We start from the raw sequence: 18,959 nt of genomic DNA, 5'->3' as shown, positions 1-18,959 counted from the left end.
ATTTAAGACAAAATTTTAACAGATAGAGTCCGAATTAGTAGTCATAACTTCTCTGTCTGGTAATTTACAATGCATTGTAAATAATAAAAAAAAGTGCGAGCGAAGCGACCAAGAAAATTTTTAGATCCTAATTTTTGCAAACTTAAAACAATATTGATTTAGTATGGCACAAAAAATTTCATAGGGCCCATGGGATTCTGTTTTACATTTATTTTTCATTTAGATCGTTCGGCGCCCAGGGCCAACTCCCGTCAACCCCTAGCTACGGCTCTGAACGTGATAATGCTAAAAAGAAAAGAAAAGAGCAGATCGTGCGAGCGAAGCGAGCAAGAGAACTTTACGAAATCTATTTTTATTTGCATAACATTTGATATCGAGGGAGCAATTGCCCCTTTGTTCCCCCCTGCAGGTCCTCTTGGCCGTCTAGAAGAAATAATGCAAGAAAGACGTGAAAACTAATTTCATCTTGAGCATCCTTTTGTTCTGCTACTCTTAGATTCTACTAGTCTTGCTATCTTTTACCTCAACGTTTGTCCCCCTACAATTGATTTCTGTGCAAGATTGGGGAGGGGCAACGCCCATTGCCCCCTGTGGTTGCGTCACTGCACGCCCTTCTCCCGTAGTTGCTAATAGACTTGAAAATACTTGATTTTCTTTAAGAGCATAATATCGTTTAATAACGGCGATAAGATTCATCTACACTAAATTTATAGGTGTAACTATGATAATGTAGGGATACGGACCTCTGGAAGGTGAGCAAGGATGGTCATACCTCCCCTTTAGAAAACGAATGTGAACCTAATAATACATATATCACACGTATAATTTGATTTCAGTCATAGTAAGTTACATTAATGCCATAATTTCAAATTCAAGTGGTGTTTTTTGAGGGGTAACACTTATTATCGGCGTAATATGCCCCATGGAAAAATACCTTGCTTCTCCCTCAGTGGAAAGAATCTGCCCCCCGTGCGCATGCCTATGCATCGAACCCGAAACCCCTTGCTTTCAAGGCGACGACTTTACCACTATGTCGTCGGGGAGGCCCAAGTTTCCTACACATGTCTATGGCTTGAACGACTGTTTTATATTGAAGCCCATTATTCTCGGTCCGCTACTTGATATTTCAACATTTGAAATACTATATCAAAGCAATTAAGCTTATAAATTCCGCCACAATGTCGCTAATGTATACGCACCAAAGCATTAGTAGTGATAAAATTTGGGTACATTAAACCAAAAAAAATCCAATAAATGTCCACAAATTTAACTTCTTTTGTAGATATAAAGTCTATTTGGACACGAAAATTAATAACGATACTTTGAGAGCGAAATATTGTTTGCACTAAAGAGCATTAATTAATTCGGTTACGAAAAAAGAATAGGCTGTAACTTTCACACCAGAAGTAAAGTAGTATATTCTGTACAGTGGGATCCCCGAGTATTACCGTGCAAATACCAGCACCATGTTTGTGCACTTTATTTGACCCAATAAGAGCTTCAAGAATTAAAAGAAAACTCAAAACAAGCTGTTTACAACTTCTGCACCAGTGTACATAAAAATCCATCGCTTAAAAACACACAGGATGTAAGAGAAAAACTAATGAAACTAGTCATGGACAATTTGCACGGTAATACTAATGGATCCCATTGTAACAAGTATTGTAACAGAAGCTGCTGTGAATAAGTTTCATTGTGATACATATTACATCGAAGTTTCTTAATTAATTACAATATATTTCTGTACGTTAATTTTGTAACGCACAAATAATGCAGTTAGTTTCAATTTTATATTATTGCTGCTTTAATTTATTTATGTTTAGAAAAAATATGAAAAATAGCAGGTACCTTCGTGCTTTATTACGAAAAACGTGAGTGCACGCTCAATCTTGCGAGGTACAACCAACAGCAAAAGTAATAGTAGGCAAATTGTCCATTTTCGTTCGGTCCACAATGTGATGGTACTGTATTGAAATAAAAAATGTCAATAAGCAAGAGACATTTGCTTCGCATCAGAATTTTATTCTTTAAAATAACGCAGGATATAGAATAAAAGAATGAGAATAGCGATGGACAAGTTGCCTACTAGTAACTTTGCTGTTGGCCGTATGTATATAGATTGCTACCTCCTTCCAATAATTCAATAAACACGAATGAAGGACAAGACACTCGGTTGTGATGGATTGTTCCTAATTCTTCGATCGCAGTAACTGCTGATTCATTTCACGCAAAACAACGATACAGTTTTGCTTTCAATTTGCTTCGGGTCGAAAATGTAATAACTCATCCAACAAAATAACATGATGTAAACAGTGATTAGTGTCACTGAAGCGTGAGTTTCTGTAATGAGTGGGTAGATTAATACGTGGGATAATTATAAGGGGCAGAGTGAGAACAAGTGAAAGTACTACATAATGAATTTACTCGTTCTTTCTCATCACGTATTTCTTCGTATTTTGCGTCGCGTTTATGATTTTGAGTAATACTATTCAGCAAAAGTTAAAAAACGGTACCGTTATGGACATTCGTGAATGAATCGGGAGGAAGAAAGAGGGGAAGACGAGAGAGAGGAGGAAGAAAGAAGGAGAGGGTGGAAAGAACAAGATAGAGAGAGAACAGAACGAGGGGAAAGAAGACAGAATGAGATGGGAAAGAGAGGGAAGAATGAGGGGGAATAGAGGAATGAAAGAAAGAGAGAAAGAACAGAACGAGAGATGAAGAAAAGAAAGAACACAACGAGGGAGAAAGCGAAAAAGCAGGTGTAGAGGAGAGAAAACAAGGGGGGAAAGAGAGAGAGAGAAGAGTGGAAAGGTGAACGAGAAAGAAAAGAGTGGAGGAGGAGCGAGGGAGAAAAAGAGAGACAGAGGGGGGATAAAGTAGAAAGAGGAGGAAGAGGGGAGAGGGAGGAAAAAGGGGAGAGGAAGGAAAAAGAGGGGAGAGGAAGGAAAAAGAGGGGAGAGGAAGGAAAAAGAGGGGAGATAGGAGAATGATGGGGAAAAAGGGGAGAGAAAAGGAAAAGATCGGAGGTAAGAGGAAGGAAAAAGAGGAGAGAGGAATAATGAGCGGGGAGAATGAAAAAAGAAGAGAGATAAAACAGAATGAAAAAAGGATAGAGAAAACAAAGAGATCGAAGAGAAAGACAAAAGAAGAGAATGACTACGGGAGAGAATGAGGGAACGGAAGAAGGAATGAAAGAGGAAGATAGAATGAAAGTGAGAAACATAAAAACAAAAAACGAGAGAGAGGAGAAATCTAAAACCCATGACCTCCCGAAGCTGTGCGCACCTGAAAATATTCCACCCAAGCGTTGAGCTCACCAAGAGGGTTCATACACCAGAGTCGTGCGAGTCAACGGACTACTGTTTATCAAATTTATGCAGCTGTATGCCGAGCCGTAAGAATCTTGCTAAATAAACAAGAAAAAAAAACTTACACAAGCATCAGCCGTACAATAAATATCCCATCTCCACTAGATTCCAGGATGAGGAACATACCACAAGAATCTCCACTACAGGCCTTGAATCCACTGAGAGGTCTTTCACTTCTCCAGATTGTTTACGCAGATACGGGAACTTTCCTTACAACTTTCACTCGGAGTTATACTCGTCTGTAAATATGAGTTTTCCCATCACCTCCTCCTACAGACTCATGAAAAACTTTTCCGAACATGCAACAGCGGAATTCCACATGCACACTGTGGTGAATGGAAGTTGGAACCAGTAAATCTATTTGTACTGGAGTAATCTGTGCATGCGGCATGGTTGTCCAGTTCCTGTTCATTGAATGTTGCACGTTTATCACTGCATGCCATAGTGGCGTGTTGCTTAGCGTGAACAAGCAAGCAAGTAATGATGATGAGTCAATTTACATATGCGTGGAATACAGATATTGATTACTTATTCTTCTCATTTTTCTTTTACTTTAATCTTTTTCCACTTTTCTTTTAATATATACTCCCTAGCATCCTCCATCATTCTCAGAATCTCTCTTCTTTCTTACTTCCTATCTTCTTGATTAGTCGTGTTCTTTTTGTTTCCTCTACCGCTTTTTACCTCATTTCCTTATTTCATCTCTCTCTCTCTCTCTCTCTCTCTCTCTCTCTCTCTCTCTCTATCTATCTATCTTTTCTCCCTCCATCTCATTCCTCCTCTCTCGATTTTATTTCGCCCCCTATCTCGCTTTACGATCTAATTTCCTCCCCCCTCAAGAGAGGACAGAAATGAAAGATGATCAAGATAGTAAAGAAAAATGAAGAGAAGGAAGAGAAATGAAGGAAGATGAAGAGAGGACAGAAATGAAGGAAGAAGAAAATAAAGAAATTAAGGAAGAGGAAGAAGAAAATAAAGAAATTAAGGAAGAGGAAGAGAAGAAAGAGAAATTAAGGAAGACGAAGAGAAGAAAGAAAGTAAGGAAGACGAAGAGAAGAAAGAAATTAAGGAAGATGAAGAGAAGAAAGAAAAATTAAGGAAGATGAGAGAAAGAAAAATGAAGAAAGACGAAAAGAGGACAGAGAAATGAAGAAAGACGGAGAGAAGAAAGAGAAATTAAGGAAGAAGAAAAGAAAAATTAAGGAAGAGGAAGAAAAGAAAGAAAATTAAGGAAGACGGAGAAAAGAAAGATAAATTAAGGAAGACGAAGAAAAGAAAGATAAATTAAGGAAGACGAAGAAAAGAAAGATAAATTAAGGAAGACGAAGAAAAGAAAGATAAATTAAAGAAGACGAAGAAAGGAAACAGAAATGAAGGAAGATGAAGTGAAGAAAGATATATAAAGGAAGATGAAGAGTGGACAGAAAATGAAGGAATATGAAGAGAAGAAAGAGAAATTAAGGAAGACTAAGACAAGAAAGGAAAATGAAGGAAGATCAAGAAGTAGGAACGAGAAATGAAAGATGATCTAGAAAGAAGAAAGACACATGAAAGAAGATCAAGAAAGAGGAAAGACACGAAAGAAGATCAAGAGAGAGAGAGGATCTTTTTTCGTTTTCCTTATTTTTTCTAACTTGATCTTCTTTCATCTCACCCCCGTCTATTCTCTTCCTTTCTCCCGCTCTCTATTCCTCCTTTTCCTCACTTTCCAGTTTCTTTCACATCTCGTCCCTATTCCGTGGTTGCAAATGCACGCAAGTAAACAAACATATTCGTGAAAATACAACCTTAGACGTTGCTCTTTTTTTTTTACGTGCATGCTATCCGCTATCGAACAAGGCCATCTCAATTGCAATGGTGATCGGTCACGGTAACTTAACGGCGACAAACTGTCTAGTTCACAAATATCCTTGATAATACAATCAAGCTACATACGCCGGACAGTCAAGTCATTATGAAAAGTTGACAACTTACATGCGATGTCAGTGACATGATCATTACATGTCACGAGCGTCAGTTTTCCTCTTTTTTTGTGTGACGTAGTAAGTTTTCAAACTAACAAAACTCTCTTAAAGCGCAATTGTGTTAAACAGGATGATCGCAGAGTTTCCTGCACTTCTATTCAACATAATAAAAAATAACTTTCCACATAATTTATCGATCACTCGTGAGCTGATTTTGCCCATTTTCATTTCTCTTTATTCCTTTGTAGTAAAGTATAAGGTTCAAAGTTTTAAATTTGTTTCATGCTATTTCCATTTGATTTGGTTTAATTTAGTTTTTTCTGCTACTTTTGGCTAATCGTCAAGATGAGAATGAATGATGATAAGACAAGATGGATGATGTATGCTGTTACGAGCTTGATAATTCATTTTTATAGTGCCTTTTTTGCATAATCTTGCCTGAAAATACCATTTATTGGTATTTTTTAGTATGTGCCTGGTTTACTACGTTATTCACTCCACACTACACTGTATGAGGTAATCTTGTTTTGTGAGAATCCCTTTATCAATACATAATTTAACCACTCTTCATTGTCGTCGTCGCGATTGGAGACGCAAGAATAAGAAAAACAAAAGAGGATACAAAAATTGCAAGTCAATATGCGTGCAACTCAATTAAAGAGAAGCTCACTTCCTATTTTGGCACCCTATTTTAAAGTGTTTATTTTCCTCACTTGGTGCCCTGTTTGCCTGAATATTTTACAAATTCTAATGCCTATATATCCGCACCCTAGTCATCACTTATGAATTATCAACAAAGTATACAAAATGTGAAATTTCGAAGGTCATATTTTGATAGCAAAGTACACAAGCCTTTGAAAAACACGAGCCTTCCGATATAACTTTGTCCAATAATTTTCTAATTTACATTACTAGAAGTATTTTTCTTTTTTCAATTAATATAAATTCATGAATTTACCGAGTTTGTTCCTTTAAGTCCACTTTATGCACAACAAAGTGGATTGATTTAAATCAAGTTGATTTAAATCGCGATTTAAATCAGCTGGTAATTTTCAAACTATCATTAAAACAATCTAAGAAAATCAGCTGCAATGACTATAAAAATATTTAAGTTACTATTTTAAGTTACAATTATACAGCACATCCAGAATGTTTTATTTTCACTGGAAGAAAGGTTAATGAAATTATTGTAGTTTCATTAACACATTCAACAATATTTCCATAATAGATACAGTATCAGAAACAGAAAAATGTATGTTTACGTACATTTTTTATTTGCTTTAATCAAACTGTTCAAATATTTTACAGGGTCGTTTACTAGAAAAAGCCTTTCTATAAAAAAAAACATATCTATTGCATGGTGCCAAAACCCACACAAGCAATTTTAAGCGTGATTTAAAAAACAACAACAAGAACAACAACAAAAAAAAACATTTAAATAAAAAATCAACTTTCTTTAAAAAAATAATAGTCATTATTTTTATCCACCCTGATGCACACAGTGAAAAAGTGCAACGAACTGCATGGACTACAACAGCAACAATACAACAATTCTTATTTATTGTATATATTTACTACATATTAATTAGTTATAATAGAAATACGTATAGCACCAATGCAGGCATGCAAATAAAACAAAATATAGAAGTCCGAAAACTTCAAATTTTCCGAAAATTATGTAATATGAAAAAAGTTGATTTGCCGGGGTTAAACCAAATAACATGGGAGAATACGCCACTGGGCTAGTATGGCCGAGAATGTGCAGTCATAGGTTCACGCGGGCCTCGTGTCCTCATAGCACAGTGCAGTCCCCATACACCTATGTCTGAACTAAAATATCAAGTTTTCAAATAAATGCAAGACATCTTACAGAAATTTATGTTGAACGCAAGTATCAATAATGAAGGGGTCCCAAGTTCTGAATAATGGGTTAGTGTGTCCTTCCGACGTGCGTCCCAGATTCGAGTCCTGGCGTGAGCATGGGTGTTTGTGAGTCTCCCTTCACAAAATTCACCTAATCGTCACTCATCCTCATCGTTGCGATTAGCCCGAATAAGCAGAAAATCAAAGTAATAACAACAAAAGAAAATACTACTTGCGAAAAATGGATATTTTCATTACATGTATCTTTAGACATCAGGCAGTCTCAACTCCACTTACCTTTCAGTTCAGCAGAGTTCGAACGACACGCGAACCGAGACGAGATATTCATTTGCAACGCAAGCAACTGTTACACACACCACATCACCTCACATGCACGACAGCACACTGAACGAGAAAGTGGTGACGCGAATTTCGGCCAAGTGTGAAGCGCCGATACCATATGGACTCTGCTGTGACGTAACAGTAAGCCTTGCGGTGAGGTGCAAAGAACTCTTAAAAGCACATATGACAAGGTATCACATGAGCGTTAACTGTTCTCTTTGTTCAGTGTTGCCAATGCAGAAGTTAAGATAGTTCTTCTTATGGTAAGATGAAGGCAACTTTATTACGTATCCAAACCAGTTGCGCAATATCTGCTTTTCTTACAGTCTCGTCAACTTCAGAAACGTAGCTAGGGGGCGGCGGTCGTAGACCCTGGGAGCCGAACGATCTAAATTTTAAAAAATTTAAAAGATAATGCCATGGCGCCCCATGAAATTATTTGCGCCATATTAAATCAAAATGTTTTCAGTTTGCAAAAATTTGGATCTAAAAATTTTCTCGCTCGCTTCGCTCGAAGTGTGTTTCTTTTCTGTATTGCATTGTAAATTACCAGAGAGAGAAGTAACACCAACTATACATCAGACTGTTGCTGCTAAACAGGTTTGTCTTAAATGTATGAATAATTGTTTGGAGGATAAGGAGTGAGCACGTTTGAGAGACAATTTATGCCAGTTTTGCTGTTGGTTTGTTATGAGGTGGATGAATTGATTATGTAATTTATTTAAATAATATGTTATGTACGTATATGTATTAACAAAAATGAATACGTACACAATTTTGTGTTAGCATGTTGCACATGAAAGTTAAACGCGTCATATACGTACAAAAATAATTTAATTTCCTCCTGTTGTTCCTGAATATATGTTTATATTCAAACTGCGTTCAGTGTTGCATGAAATATTGGAAACATATTTAAATTATACAATGGATTTCAACAGATGAATTGTTTAAAATAAAATACAGTACGAAATGAGCGCAGATGAACGGAAAACCTTTGGTATTAACGGAAGAAGGGAAAATGATATAATTGCATCAATATGGAATAGCTATATGTTGGAAAATGTTTGAAAATATGGAAACTATATGTAAAAATAATTAAAATTTGTAAAATATGTGCAAAAATATGGAAAATAAAAATAGCTTTTTTCGAGCTTATACATTACAATTCGAAAAGGTAAAACATGGATGTGAGCATCAAATGAAGATATGTACACCTCTGACAAAAATCTTGGAATATTGTTATATTATGCACAAGTTTTGAATATTGTTACATTAGGCAATAGGTGATAGGCACGGTGGCATATGTCGGCGAAAACACAAGCACGTCCAGTAGAGGGACAGTTACCATGTGACTATCACCTAATGCCTAATTCTAACAATAGCCCATACCTTTTGTGAGGAGTGTATTTACACATAAACTCGTTCCCTGATCATTAGGTTTCACTGCACCAGCACGACAATCAACAAGCTTAGGAGGCAAGAATTACACTCAACACGCTTCACCAGCGGGCTCACCGCATTAAGGTGCCGGCCCCCGTGGCGGAGTGATTAGCACATCGCGCTACGGCGGCAGGGGTCCCGGGTTCGAATCCCGATCTGGCATAGATGTTTGCGAGTGTCTATTCATCAATTTCATAATTATCATCACTCATCCCCATCTTCGCAAATTAGCCAAAAGTGGCACAAAAGCGAAGTACAGTAAAATAAAGACATTAAACAATCACCGCATCAGGGAAAGGAAACACCACACAAAGCACCAGCTTAATTCGTACACAGCATAGACCATCCGAATATCGAAGCGAGGACATCAAACAACAATCGATACGCCATGAAGGTCCGCAGTTGCGTAAAGTAGACCGGACTAATTTTACGGAATTTACGATATTCGGGATCGGCAAATGTCGAATCGTGCAATCCGCATTCTGCACGAAGGACGGATCGATGTCGGGTTACCTCATGTGCACATGGTGGTGAAACGTTGCTATTAAAAATGGATGCAATGCGATGTTTACAGCACACTGTCGTCATGGAAATATTCAAGGATGTTTACACAATGAAGCTGGAGAAAAATTTTACTTAGTCATCAGATTGGAACCAGTCTGCTGTTAACGACAAATTATTGCAACCTCGCATAAAAAAATAGGCCTTGTAAGTAACATCAATATCCTACCGGGGAAAAGGAGTGCACACATGGATATAATCAGGAAATTGCTGCTAACAGCACTATTTTGTTACAGTGTTTTTCATAAGTCGCGCAATTCGAACTTGAATCGTTGATAACGATAAAACTCGAAGAGGTACTCATATTTTCGGAGAAGTGAAGTTCTTTAATCTAGGATTAGCGAAGGCTTAGACGTAACTAGTGGGAGAGGGCTTGTAATCTGAGCTCCCAGGGAAAGATTTGGGATTTCTCCTTTGACATTTATATATAGCATATATACAAGAATCGATTCGATTAACTCCTAATTACACTATGTGATAAGTGATTTTCCTACAAGTTAGGCCGTGAACATTGGTTGTTGACAAAGTGTTCGCAAGTCAATCAATATTATAAAAATGTAGCGTCTAAGTTTTAACCGACTGTATTGAAACTAGAATTAAATACGCACCATCCCTAATTTATATATCGTAAAGTAACTGCAACAGTAACTGGTGCTAACCTTACTTCTATTGCAAAAAGTAAGTCTGCTCCTTACTTTTAAGAGTATCCAGTTAGAGTTAGGATTCCTCCAGAAAAAAAATAACTTCCTTCTAACTAGTTACTTTCATGGGCGTCCGGAAGGGGGCAAGGGGGGGCGTGCCCCCCCTGGAAAATGAAAGTCAAACCAAAAAATATGTATTTCACACATATAATTTCATTTTAACCACAATTATATGTGTTAATTATTGCATGAACACCATAAATTCAAATTTAAGCAATGTTTTTTAGGGAACAACACTATTTTTGGGGAAAATTTCCCTTCGTTTGCCCCCCCCCCCCTGGAAAAAATACCTTCCTTGACGCTCCCTGGAGAAAATCCTGCGGACGTCCTTGGTTACTTTCAAACACTGATATTTCACAGCGTATTGTCCTTGGGAAAACTAACAGGTATGGAATTGTGAAATACCATTATAATGCATTTTGTGCACTGATTTGGAAAGAGGGCACAAAGTAATTAGCAAATTCCTCACACAAAGTATTATCTTTTCACATCTTCGTACTCATTATTGTCTCGGCATCCTTCATGTTAAAAAAATATGCTGCAAGAGAGACAATTTCCAACAATTAAATAATTACACCTGGCCTTGGAAAAACTCATTTGCGTGAAGAAAATAACTCGCATCCTGCATTATACTGCTCCATGGTGTCCCATTCGCTTGTAATCGTTCGAGTCTCTCAGCCTCTATATAGCACTAGTATTTTAGTGGTCCTGCTCGAAAATGGTTTATCGAAAAAAAATGCGAAGTATAAGCTTCCACATGTTGTAACATGCGACACTGGCGCCGCAGCTAGTTTCAAATATGACTGTGGATACGGTCAAGCGTTCAGAACCCATGGTGGGCTGATTGACAGGAACGCATGTCAACTAGCTAGAACATCGTTTCTCAACCTATGGGGCGCGACCCATTGCTGGGTCCCGAGGGGGAGTTTGGTGTGTCGCGAAGTCGGGTTCGAAAATTTATTTACTGTGTCTTAAAAACCCCTTACATTTAAATTGCTAAGATATATTGTTTTAACAATTTAAATTCAACCCGTGTTGTACGTAGTCTAAACTCAACATTTCTCTTATTCGCGCTCTACCATTGCTTTTTACCGGCAACTTTATGATGTTTAATTCAACGAAATCTGACATCTATCGTTTACGTTTCGGTCGCAGCAATGAGTACGTATTACGTATGTCACATGCATGCCGACTTAAGGTGTCGCTTGATATTTCCGACTGCCTGTGTGTGTGTACGAGGTTGCAGACAGGTGTCAACTGTCATCAGTTAGACTAGAGTAAATTGGTCTTTTAAATTACATATTTATTTTTCTAGAATGAAGTATCTGCAATTTGTTTATGCAAGCGTAAAAGAGGACTTCTTAAAGTTCTCTATGTTAGCAACAATATGATTATAAACTGGATGGACACTCCTACAACAAATTCTGCCAGCGCCCATGCTTATGGGTCCCATCAAGTGTAATATGCTTCAATATATTTAAATGTGCGTTCAACGTAATTTGATTTCTATATTCGAACATTATAGGACAAATTAGAAGCACGTCTAATATCGTAGTATTTCGTTTATAAGTTATTAGTGATTTTCCAGAACACAAAAATTTACCGAGAAATGACAAACAGTATCTGGACCGACCAGTTCATGAACGAATAAACTCTCACGTAGAATGAAACTACTTCATTCAAGTACATTTCTAAATAATAAATCTGTACATTACTATGTGAACAAACTGGCGAAGTTTTATTTCAACCCCTCAGGTATTCAAATTAATATAAAGGTTTAAGAATATTCTCACAGAAACTGTTGTGTGCAATCAAAGTAAGATTTTGTTTGGAATGTATTGTGAATAAAAAATCTGTTTAAGTTGTTAAGGGAAAATGTCTTTCGCATACGGTCCTACTTGTTAAGTGCCTATTTTTGTGGCTATATTAACTTCGAGGCTCTATATACGAGTTCATTTAGGCTGTCACGGCTTACGTCATAGCAACAATATATTTTTTTTAGATTCATCCTAATCTAAGCATGAAGTCTACACATGACGAACCATACATCTCTTCCATCACGTGAATCCTTTGTAGTATCTGAAACAGCTAACAATGGATGTTTGTGAAATTAATTGTGGAACTTAAACATGGAAAGCACGTATGAACATTTTCTTCGACTTACGTAAACAGAATCTCCAATGTAAGCAAAAATGTATTGACTAGCAATCATTCTGGCATACGAAATCAAGTTTAGCATCTGGCACAACTAGCGGCAATATGTTACGATGACATCAGACATATGAGTAATTGTATAACGCTCACGTGAGGCTGAAGTCACTAGGGTATGGATGCAAATCAAAAAATGAAAGGTTATCTGCCTCATGCAAATTTCGCTTTACCAAAATCTGCACGACATTGCAGTCAATGGCGCATGGTCAGGAGTAAGTAATGCCCTCTAGATCCGGTTTAACAAAGCTATTTCATTGCATTTACAACTGCACGATTTTGATCTGGCCAAGGATACGGTTGTAATATTCAAAACTAAGTCTAAGAAAGGGAAGTAATTTTGATCCGCATAAAAATAACTACTTTTTCTTTTTATTATGTTAATGTCGCCAAATAGACACTTCCTCAACTTAAAACTAATACGTACTTTCGTGCTGTACCCATTTCTCCATTAATTATACGGAATACCGATTTAATGATAATAGTCGTGTGTGTTGATATTTGAAAGTAACAAGGTAAATGGATGTTTAAATATTGGTTTGTACCGGAAATGCAAATTACCGGCAAAAATCTTAATAACGGTAATTGGCACATAGTGCACATGTTCTGCGTAAAGCAATGGTAATGTTTAACAAGCTTCAATTACCGCCGAAGACCTTCACTCAACTATCGCCTTAGGCTTACATTGTCCTTACTTTGGCACTTCCATGTACCAAAAAAAATAGAGGATGGGAGGGGGTAAAAGTAAAACTGGTCATCTGTGTTACGTAATCACATATTAAAAGAATATAATAAACTACCAATTGGCCTTGATATTAAGTACGTAGTTTGTAACCACACCAATAATTATGAGAAATTTTGAAAACAATATAATCTTCCATCGACTTCATTGAGTGTAAACAGTTTCAGAAATAATTGCGTCAGAACTGTAAAAATAATGTAGGAATTTCCACATCTCCAAGAAAAGAGAATAGCTCACATATTAAATAAGGCACAGTTTAATTCATTTCCACTTTAAAAACAGCAAATGAATACAACGACTTCATTTCGGAGATCTTAAATGGTGATGACAAAAATGATGATACATTTCTCTTCCATTTTAGTGTTCATTTCGGAACGCAGGAAACATAAGAGGAGAAACGTAATGTCCAGAGTAAATTGTATCCTCGCATTCTACGAGTGTGTCAACTGAGTTTTTTTTCTGACAAAAGGGTTGGATATATCCTTACGTCTCTGTCAACGCATTTCTTTTGACAGTGCAAAGTGTAGGTGTTGCCTAATTTTACCACGATAAGCGAGCTTGATGTTAGGCAACGCACTCCACGGAAGCGGGTATTTCGGGATATAGATGTTATATATTTTTATTGCTGGTGACTGTACGTTGTTTTCTTAATAGAAAGAGGAAGTGCAATAGGATTACGTCGCACAACTGACAATATTACACCGCCTCCGCAAGCAATTATTACGTAGGCTGAGATGAAAAATTTCTTCCGCGTTGATGCAGGTAAGTGCCAACAGCTTGCTAGCAAATTGGACGATTAGAGATTACATAACGCCCTTCAGAGCAACTATTATGCAACTGGGTTAACTAGAGTCGGGGTGATATGTAATGAATTGCATTAGATAGTGCAAAAATAGTTGTGTAACAGTTGCGGAATTAGGTTGCATGGGATCCTACTAGTCCTTGAGCGAGTGCAAAATGTTTAGTAACTTTAGTTCTGTAATCAAAACTTGATCATTTTCACTGTAGCCTGCACCTCCTGCAGGGCATTATGACTGGACTGACTACATTCTCAGACACGATCAAAGTTTGTACTTAATTGATTTGGTGTTTTAAGTCCACCTTATGCACAGTAAGGCTAATCGAGACTGGACATACAGTTTAAAGTGGGATCCAAACCACTATGTGCTTCCACCGGGTATCGAACCCGGGACACCTAGGTTACAAGGCGACGACGCTACAACTGCGCCATCGGGAAGGCACAAGTTTGTACTTGAATAATATCTTCTTAAATAATTCCAAACAATTACGGAGCCAGAAAAAAAATTGTGAAAGTGTGTTTGGGCTAAAAATGCATTTATTTATCTAGTTTCTCCTTGTTTGCTCAAAGAGAGGTGGACAGGAGGTTTGGGCAACCGGGTGGCATCCCTTGTCATTTGTTCTGGTGTGACTAGTTCTAACTAGAGCTCGAAAATAGTTTCTTCATTCATCCCTTGTGCCAAATGCTATAAATTGCAACCCGATATGCACTAAGAACAAACATTAGGACAGTCTAGATCGCTGAACTTATTGACACTGGGTGTGGTGCAGGTGCGTTCCAGTGTCAGGCTGGTGCAAGGAAATTGTGTTCAACCAAGTAGACGATGTACGCAACAATAGTGGTGTTCAAGTTCAGACGATTCAACAAATGCGTGCCTGCCTATCTGCTGATTTCAACCTTCAATGTTCATTTTTATGGTTAGCACGTACACGTGACCATACACATCTCCATTCACTATCGCAGATGCGGTATATGGTTCCACATTTTTTATAGCAACTGGATTCCATGCACTACACGTTATTATTGGCATTCCAACCAGGGGCGTAAATAACATCCCCGCAACCCCCGAGATGCGGAGGGGGCGCACTAAGAATGATAAATTAAGAAAGACCAATAGTTCACAGACAGTTACTAGGATCCGCTACTAATTTCTGGTAGAAATATGAAGATGTATCTTGCACTGTAGCTACAGAAAGTGTTCGTTTTCAGAATGTAGTGTTAACTGAAATCAAAAGAAGAAACATATCGAACATCAGCGAAGTTTCAGAATTCCTCTTGATAGCAAACATAATTCTAGATAGTTGAATTCCTGACGTATCACTGCTTATATGATGTATTTGACCATACCTGTGACGTATTTATCAGCTGGGAGGTTGTTTTCCAAGCTAAATTGATCAAAAATTATTTGAGATGCACAATGGCAAGAGTATATAATATTGAGTGAAATGGCGCTGCCAAGCATCGAATGCGATCGGGCTCGACCAAAGTAGCACAAGCATTTCCTTCCATGAGAAAGAAGAGAACTGGTAGGCTAATGGGCATTTAACAATATCATAATTTTTGTAGTAACAGTGCATTTTCAAACTTTTGTACAGTTTGTCGTACCAGTTTTTCACCGATTCAAAGTACATGTATGTATTCATATTTGTATATACCTAAAATAAATGTAGGCGCGAATTAATATTTAGAAAATGAAGTTTTTTTTAAAGAGTAGGGGCGTACAACTGAAAGTTGCGGGGAGGGGCGCAGAGCGTGTTAGTTATGCTACTGATTCCATCAATAAAATTTACTATTAAATACAAATTAGAATTTCTAACTCAGTAAAACTCACTCAGTTCCACAATGCCACTGAAATTGCGTGTCACGATGCATTTGTGGTTGTTCACAGACATGGAGTTACTCTGCATTTAAGCAGTTCCTCGACATAGCAGTAAGGGCCGTGACCGTCTACCTTGTAAACCTGCATATATTTCTAGTGACACATAAAAATGACTCCTATAATTGCATTAAAATACTCTGATGAGCACAAGGACATTCGAATATTTGTTTTCTACAAGATAGATAATGATAGATAATGATCGATAAAAGAAACAAAGGATCAAGTGCACTAGAGCAGCTTATACATCTTGCACAACCTAATACTACATATACTACATATACTACTACTAATACTTGTATAATGTGCAAAGGGAACATAGGAACATAACACAGAGGTGCTTTTCACAAGCTATCAAACCCACTGATTGAAGGAACTGTACGATGGTTATGATGTACTTTACAACCACAATATCATAATATACCGTGGAAAAATGACATTGTACTCTTGCTCAGGATTGAAATTCTTCTTTACGGACTATTAAGCGAAGATCTTGAATCGACTCTTTGTACACTCCTTATCAGTGCATACCAACAAGCAAAGCTTGTACTCATAAATGTTACAAACCAAAAAGCAACCAGGTTTACATGTGGAAAGAAATATACTTTATTTGAGCATGTTGCTTTATACTAACAGAGACCAAACAAAGGACGTTGTTGTTGAAAATAATTCTAGTAATTTGAATCAGTACGAAATCAAACACATATACCACTTCTTTTTTAAAAGAGAGAGAAATCTTAACAGCAATAATTTTAACCGAACTAAACTATGCCTTAGCATGAAAAAATATGCTCAACAGTGGGACATTCTATAAATATGAATCAAAGAAAATATTACAAATAAAATGTAACTATGCTTAGAGCAAAAACCTTTGTGTAATTTCGAGAAATCAAGATGTATATCTTTGGTAGCCTAATAAGGTGTTACATCATCGAACAACATTCACTCCACTAATACCGGGAAAAATTGGCATGGAATCTCTCTAATTCAAGACAAAATTGAGTATGTCATAATCAAAAGTACTAATATTCCCATGGTCCATATAATCAAGGATCCCATGGGTTCTCTTCTTGTTACTGTAGAATATGAAATATGTTAATACTTGTCTTTCAAGGTAATCTTAGATTATGTAATGTATTTATAATATAATAATATGCTACATAGCTATTGTTATGATGAAAGGATATTATGTAACTTTGTTCTCCCAACAATAGTTAAACCAGTTTCTGCGAGTAACAGGCGAAGTGCCCTTGAAGTAGGGAGTCACGAAATAAAATCCCCATGGAGACTTCTCAATCGTTTCAATTGTGACGCAAATAAAGCGAATAGTTTGCTCAGTGGATAAACTGTGCCATTCGCGTGGAAGTGCAAGTTGCTTCTTAGAGGTACAAATCTCAAAGAAAAATACACTTTCAACTCAAATGCTAGTTGGGTTCAAAAGTAGTTTTACCAATACTCGAACGAAATGACCATCTTTGATTTTACGGTCATGCATGAATATCAAGGTATTGGAACAGATTACATAAAATGCTCAATAGGTGTTCCTAGCACATTCTCGTGGCAATCGAATGAACTACTTTCAAGGTCGTACTCGCAATGCGGGCAATTCAAATTCCACAAATGTCTGCTTGAAAAAACGTATGCTTGCTTGGTTGGTTAGGTTCTCGTAACATACGTACGTTGTCTTCTTTCTTAATCTTTCAGGAATAACGAATTTATCAACATGAATCGTAACATATAGGCTTACGTATCTTCCGCATGAAGAAAGTGTTATGGCAAGCCAATTTACTCAAGTTACGAATTTTATCATCACAAAGATGTAAACCGAAGATAGGATTTTTCGGAACATTGTAAACTTAAATTAGTCATATTTCCTGTGCAGTTATAATGCTTGTATATATTGGACCAATTTGAGTCATCTAGCGCGCACGGAAGAAGGGGGGGGGGGCACCCCCCAAATGTGTCCTCACAAAATTATATGAAGTAATACCCGTAGTAAAGTAAGGAATGTGAGACGCACCTCTCTCTCTCTCACACATACACACACACACACTCTCTCTCTCTCTCTTGCTCTTTTTCCCCAAAACAGTGATAGTGTGAACCCCAATCGGTAGCTGAGGAGTACTTCAATTGTTTTTCTTCCTTGCTCGTGACGTATCGTAGGAACAAATCTTCAAATCTCACATACGAGAAGTGTGTAATGGTCTGCGTAAATGAAGATTAATGAATGAAAAAGTTCATTCTGTGCTAATTGTTCGTAACGAACATTGAAATCGAAGTTGAAATTTGACAAATTTTCCTTCGCATGATTAATTTGCTTGGTTTTTGACAGTGAAAATTGTGAATATTTGTAGTGATGCATTTTGTTGAAACGTTTCGTATTTCACGCTGAAAAGCGACGTAAAATAACAAAAATACAAAGATAAATATAGTTACACTTGCTGCCTTCCAGAGGGTACCATCACTGATTTATCCATTTACTCCTAGCCAATGCCATTTTTCTGACAAAAATGTTACGGTACCCTTCACAAGTCAGTTTGCTATGGTGATAGAAGGTATAAGTGCAAAATTAATAAATAATTTTCTTTTCATATTAGTAGATGGTATAACAGTTAGTGGATGTTGATTTAAATTAGTTCTAAATATATGTAAATTAATTCTAAATATATGCAAATCAGTTCTAAATACTAAACATCAACATCCACTAACTTTTATACCATTTACTCATATTTCAATGGTAGGAGAGCCGTGGGGAAACTTCAAACGTAATCCTATAAAGAAAGAAGAAAGATGTACGAGAAGACTTCTGTGGAAATGTGAAAACTAAACTTTCACAGCCCTCATATTAGCTCTTAGCGTGTTGTTAATAGGTTAAGAGATTGGACGATTTCTACTTTTATTAATGACATAAAACTCAAAGTCATGGCAATTTGAAGATATTTCGCAGCGTCAAATTTGCAGAGCCAAGTGGTGTGCACACAGAATCTTAAAAAAAAAAAACTGTAATTGAGTATTTCAAAAGTGTATAGACTACTTAAAACAACTACGATCAACTGTTATAAAGAGTTGTGTAAAATCCAGACGTGTGTGTGGCG

General features: G+C 37.0%; 1 protein-coding gene across 3 annotated transcripts in view; it reads right to left on the bottom strand.

Annotated features, from left to right (window-relative positions):
• The window catches only part of LOC145996562 (very long chain fatty acid elongase AAEL008004-like), a 129,444-nt gene that overhangs the window by 79,836 nt on the left and 30,649 nt on the right, over positions 1–18,959 (bottom strand). Inside the window, exon 1 of one of the 3 annotated variants that reach the window (XM_083133066.1) lies at positions 7,493–7,589. The exons of the other annotated variants lie outside the window; for them this stretch is intronic. The gene's annotated coding sequence lies outside the window, so the exon portion shown is untranslated. Of the gene's footprint in view, positions 1–7,492; positions 7,590–18,959 lie in introns of those variants that run through there. 3 annotated transcript variants of the gene reach the window in all.

Source organism: Lepisma saccharinum, chromosome 1, assembly GCF_977018435.1.
Source record: "Lepisma saccharinum chromosome 1, izLepSacc3.1, whole genome shotgun sequence".
NCBI classification, from domain to species: domain Eukaryota; kingdom Metazoa; phylum Arthropoda; class Insecta; order Zygentoma; family Lepismatidae; genus Lepisma; species Lepisma saccharinum.
This window is presented reverse-complemented; position numbering and strand designations above follow the sequence as displayed.